The sequence below is a fragment of the Excalfactoria chinensis genome, chromosome 2 (genome assembly GCF_039878825.1).
Source record: "Excalfactoria chinensis isolate bCotChi1 chromosome 2, bCotChi1.hap2, whole genome shotgun sequence".
Lineage (NCBI taxonomy): Eukaryota > Metazoa > Chordata > Aves > Galliformes > Phasianidae > Excalfactoria > Excalfactoria chinensis.
The window spans coordinates 94,939,956-94,945,959 of record NC_092826.1 but is presented as its reverse complement, the minus strand read 5'-3'; the positions used below and the strand labels follow the sequence as shown (position 1 = coordinate 94,945,959).

Genomic DNA, 6,004 nt, shown 5'->3' with positions numbered 1-6,004 from the left:
CCTCCCCTTCCCTTCCCTTCCCTTCCCTTCCCTTCCCTTCCTTCCCTTCCCTTCCCTTCCCTTCCCTTCCCTTCCCCTTCCCTCCCTTCCCTCCCTTCCCTTCCCTTCCCTTCCCTTCCCTTCCCTTCCCTTCCCTTCCCTTCCCTTCCTTCCCTTCCCTTCCCCTCCCTTCCCTTCCTTCCCCTCCCTTCCCCTCCCCTTCCCTCCCTCCCCCCTTCCCTTCCTTCCTTCCCTTCCCTTCCCTTCCTTCCCTTCCCTTCCCTTCCCTTCCCTTCCCTTCCTTCCCTTCCCTCTTCCCTTCCCTTCCCTTCCCTTCCCTTCCCTTCCCTTCCCTTCCCTTCCCTTCCCTTCCCTTCCCTTCCTTCCCTTCCTTCCTTCCTTCCTTCCTTCCTTCCTTCCTTCTTTCTATCGTTCTATCTTTCTTTCCATCTATCTTTCTTTCCATCTATCTTTCTATCTATCTGCTATCTTGCATGAAAACTTACACAGAAATCTTGCTAAGCACACACACTGAAAGTGGGGGTTATCAGTTCTGCCCTTCCCAAGGCCACTTTCCTCAGACCACTGGATCTGTCCAAGAAGCAGTTTTCATCAGCCCTCAGTACAGTGTGTTGTCACGTGATTGCCACGTAAGTGCCTTGGCTTTCTTCTTAGATTTCCTTCCCTGTGTAAGCTTGTGGGATGTATTATGGCAAAGGGATACAGGTATCAAGGCAGCTGTGGTTCTTGGCCCTTGAATGAAAGTGTGCCGCTGAAGCTGCAGCCGCGGCTTTCTGTAAGGTCTGCCTGCAGTCTGTTCCTCTGTGAGACTCCCAGTAGGCACAGTAGTAGGTACCTTCATCATCAACACGTATATTAATAAATGAGAGAGTGCAGATTTTATTCTCACTTTTATAAGAAAAATATTTGTTCTTATAGGAATCCGAATCATAGTAAACTTGTGATACTCCTGTCACACAGAGAAGCCTTTCAGGAGCTCCAGCAGGCATTTGTCGGTACCAGTGGATGTAGGCAGCCTGGAAGTCATCTATGCCCTCGACTTTGCACTCCATTCTCACAGTTTTGGATCTCTTTTTGGTAACAGATGGTGGATGCTGTTGCAGTAGCACTTGGTGCATGTCCATCCATCAGAAGGAGAGAAAAGACAGCAAGCACTGCCAGCCTGCTGCCCACAGCTGTATGCGGACAGCCTCCTGCCGCTGCTGTTCCCAGTGCATCTCTCCACAGGGAGGGGAATGGATGCAAGCAGGCTTCTGCCAGGGCCAGAACTGTCAGCAGCAGCATTCTTCTCAGGGTGCCTGCTTGCCTCTGCCCCAGAGAAAGCCCCCAGCTGTGTGGCAGGGACAGGGCTGTGCCTGAGGGAAGGATGTGAGTCACTAGGGGCCACCCAGAGAGGGGCCCTGCACAGCAGCAGGTGTTGCTGTGAGAAAGCAGCACCACAGAGGGACCTTGTAGCCTGGGGCAAACCGTACAGGAAAGGGAAACATTTTAGAGACCACATAGCCTTTGCCTAGAATAAAGGTGCAGAGGGGATGTGAGGCCATGTCCACAAGTGTTCTGACATTGCAGGGTCTGTTTTGTGAAGCAGAGCATGTCTTTGTGTGGGTTCCCTACCGCTCTCTGCTGCTGTGCATCCCATCTGGCACAGTAGTAGGTCGCAGCGTCTTGTGCAGTGACTCTGCCCACTGTCAGGGTACACTCAGATTTGGCGAGGTCCTTCTCCATGCTGAATTTCCCCTCATCGGACTCCTTCTCAAGTGAACAGCCTGGTTGCCATGTAGGCAATGCGCCTGGGAGCTCCCCCAGGCCTCCTGCGGTACCAGTGAATGAAGACTTGGTCAAAGTTGGAGATGGAAATGCGGCAGGTGATGAGCACCGTTTTGCTTTCAGGCTTGCTGATGGACACTGGACTCTGCTGGAGGGCTTGTGCAGAGCCACCTAAGGGAAAGCAAGAGAGAAACAGGGAAGACCAAACTGGAACAGCAGAGGTTCCTGCTGTTCATGCAGGCAGCAGAGTGAGCAGGGCACGTACAGGAGAAAGCAACTGCCAGGATGAGAGCTGTCAGCAGCCACATGGTGCTCCTCTCCTAGGGCTTCCCTGCACGGACAGCCTCAGTCTCACATTCGAGAGGTCCCAAAGACGATCCGAGGAGTAGAAGTCACTTCTTGCTGTGACTCCCAATGACGCTCTTCTACCTGCCACTAGGTTCAAGAACCATTTGCAGGCATACTATAGTATAGTATAAACGTGCAGGACACCTGCAGGACAGCAGGAGCAATACACTCAATTCCGTGTTCTTACTGCTCTCATCACCCGTCAGAAAGCATATGTAGAATATCTTTCAATGTGTTTCATGATGCTTTAGTATTTTCTCATTAAAACAGAGCATGCTTCCATCCCCTAATGCTGCACACAGGCCTAAGGATTGTTCACCAGGCTGGCATTTATCAGGCAATCCCAAAGCTTTTGTAGAGATTGATTAGGAAAGCCAAGACACAGAAGGAGATGAAGTTGGCGAGGCATGTCAGGAAGAACACAAGGGGATTCTACAGGTACATAGGCAGGAGGAGAGAGATCAAGGAGAGTGTTGGCCCTCTGATTAGTGAGGACGAAGAACCGGCTTCCTCAGACATGGAAAAAGCTGCGGTGCTCAATAGTGCTTTGCCTAATCTTCTCTGTCCTGTCAGGCTTCCCATGTCTGCCAGGACCCTGAATTCCCATTTTTAAGAAGGATGAGCCAGGGGACTGCAGGCCAGTGAGCCTCATCTCTGTGCCTGGGAAAATCAAGGAGCAAATCCTCCAAGAAGCTATGTTAAGGCTCATATGAGACAAAGATGTATCCGAGACAGCCAGCATGGCTTCACCAAGGGCAAATCTTGCCTGACCAATCCGGTGACCTTCTATGATGGAGTGATGGCATCAGTGGATGGGGGAGGGCGATGGATGTCATCTATCTGGACTCTGCAAGGCTTTGGCACGGTCTCTCTTAGTTGGAGAGGTATGGATTTGAAGGATGGACTATTTTGGTGAATTAAGAACTGGTTGGCTGCATACAGCCAAAGGGTTGTGATTAATGGTTCTGTGTGGGGTGGATTCTGGTCACAAGCTTGTGTCTCTTGGGGGTCAGTCTTGGGTCAGAGCTCTTCCACATCTTCCATCACTGACACAGATGATGCATCGAGTGCACCTTCAGCAAGTTTGCAGATGACACCCAAGCAGAGCGGTGCACGTTGGAAGAGGGAAGCCAACCAGAGGGACCTGGAGAGGTTGGAGATGTGGGCCCATGCAAAGATGATGAGATTCAGTAGGCCAAGTGCAAGGTTGCAGTTGGGTCAGGGCAATCCCAGGTGTTTACACAAACTGGGGGAAGAACACCATGAGAGCAGCCCTGCAGAGAAGGACTTGGAGGTTCTGGTGGAAGAGAAGCTGGACATGAGGCAGCAGTGTGCGCTTACAGCCTGGAAGGCCAACTGTGTCATGCGTTGCATTTATAGAGGAGTGGCCAGCAGGGAGATGGAAGTGACTGTCCCCCTCTACTTGGCTATTGTGAGGCCCCTGCAGGAGTCCTCAGTGAGTCCAGGCCTGGGGCCCTCCCTGAGTACTGCATCCAGACCTGGGGCCTCCAGCACAAGAAAGACATGGACCTCTTGGAACGGGTGTAGAGGAGGGAAACTATGATGATCAGAGGGCTGGAGCACCTCTCGTACGGAGAAACGTTGAGGGAACAAAGCTTTTATGTCTTGGAGTAGAGATGCTCTGGGGAGATCTCACAGTGAGACCTCTCAGTGGCCTTCCAGTGTTTCAAAGCACTCACCTTGGAATTACTCACCTTGGAATTCTCAGTATTTTCTCAGCAAGATACTGCAGGCAATGCTACACACATTATACTGACAACAGCGTTCCAACTACAGATTGCACAGTAAAAAAAAAAAAAAAAAAAAGGAAATATCATTGTGTGGAATCTCACACAAATAATATCTAAACTACCACTGTCTAAGTTTTGTTTTGAAGATTTCTAACACAGCAAGTCTCCCAGCAGAAATAATTAAAAATCATACTTTGTGCTGTCTGTTAAAAGACGACACATGAACTGTGCAGATTCCTGTCCAATCATACAGCTGTCCAGGTTAGGTCTGACTTGTCACTGAAGAAAATGGTCAACACGGACTGTACAGATAGCTTCATAATCCTTCATTTGAGAGAAGAAGATATCCAAAATCCTCTGAGAGATTGAGATTGAAGTATTTCTAACTGAGCAGCTCATCCACACCACTGGAGTTGATCTGTTTGTTCCAAATGATCTGGGAGCTGCTGAGGAAGTATTTGTTGTGGTGATTGTTTGGCTTCTGCCACAGTGAGGGTCCCAGTAGGCACAATAGTAAGTAGCAGCATCATCCGGAATGACCTTTCTGATTGTAAGAGTACAAATTTTCTGTCCAGAATTTGATTGAATCGTATATCTGTGCCTTTGAAAGCCCTCATCTGGTACTGTTTTCCCTGCTGAAAAGTACATCATCCTCACAGGAGCTTTATTCTCCTTTTGCTGATACCAGTGTATGAAGGTGTTATCAAAATTTCCAGAGAAGTCTTTAAAATGACACTTCAGATCTGCATTTCCTTGTGACTTGGTGATGGATACAGGGCTCTGTAGGGGAGTTTCCTGTGCAAAATCCATCTAGAATTATGAAAGGGAAAATTTAAAAATAGAAAAATAATAGAGAGAGAGAGAAAGGAGAAAAAGAGGATAATTATGTTACTCATTGAGACCTTCCAGTTGGGAAGCCATCTGTTAGGGCACAATCATGGTTGCCCTGAGGAAAAAGAAGCTGAAGGACTTACAAGACCATGCAGTTGCGACCATCAGAGCTGCCAGCAGCAGCATGTTTGCTGCTCCTGCTCAGCTGCTGCTGAGACTCAGAGATGTGTGAGTGGGGCCCAGATGGGGACAGCACCGAGTGGGAGGAGAATTCTCCAGACATAGTTTTTTTTTTTCCTGATGTTTTGAATGCGTGGTGCTGTCTGCTTTTCAGAGAAAAGCCAAGAACCATTGCTCAATGCAAGGCACTGAAAGGCAAAAAGGCAAGTCAGCACAAGCAGTGTTCAGAGCCTTGCAAAACCACCACTATGGAAATCTCTATGTGGCTGAAGTTCCAGACTCTCTAGTGCAGTACCTCACAGGATGTTGTGCATGGGGGTTGTATGCAAATTCAGTACTCAGCTTTTGGAGCTAACTGTCAGACAAACAGCAGCTTTCCTTGCCTGGTGAAAAGAGGCTTTGAGTGTAGTCCCTGAGTTTTAGAACTCAATGCACTTTGCTCAAAGGGCACGTTTGTAGACCAGGCCATGGAAGAAGAGTTAAATTCTGTCTGGTTGCATCAGGTGAGAAACTGAGACAATCAAATGGGTCTTTCAGGGCTGAAGTAGGAGCTGTTAGTAGCTGAAATGTAATGGAAGGCGGGAGTAAAAGAATGAAGGAGGATCAAGAAGATCATGTAGATTTCTATCATTGTTTCATGTGTGTCTCCATTCAAGTGAGGGACTCAAGGGAGACGAGAGATTTTCTCTGCTCGCTCCATGGATTTTAATAAAGAAGGGAAATTTAAAACTACTGGTTGTTTGCAGACACAGACAGTCTGTGCTCACTGTCAGGTGAATGCTCTGAGAGCAGTCAGTTCTTCACCGTAACAGCAGAGCTGCCGAGTTTTAACCTTCTGTGACTAAGAACCTGCACTTTCTGCATGTTACAAGTACCTGTAAGTACACAAAACATATTCAGAGTATTAGTTAACATATTCCATTTCACATTGGTTAAGTAAATCTTTTGCTTTTCCTATCCCTGCTGCAGTAAATCACCAGAGAAAGAGGGGATAAGAGATAAAGTAGTATCTGCATGTGGTTGGAGTTCACAGCTTGAGGTTCAGAGTGCCAAATGCCTTTTGTACAGCTTATCTTTGCCCATCTAAAGCTGTGTACCTTGAGTATACCAATATGCACAATAGTAAA

General features: G+C 48.2%; 1 pseudogene; it reads right to left on the bottom strand.

The window, feature by feature from the left end:
- Positions 1-686: 686 nt before the first annotated feature.
- LOC140247907 (T cell receptor gamma variable 9-like) lies at positions 687-1,284 on the bottom strand (annotated as a pseudogene).
- Between the last annotated feature and the right edge of the window lie 4,720 nt (positions 1,285-6,004).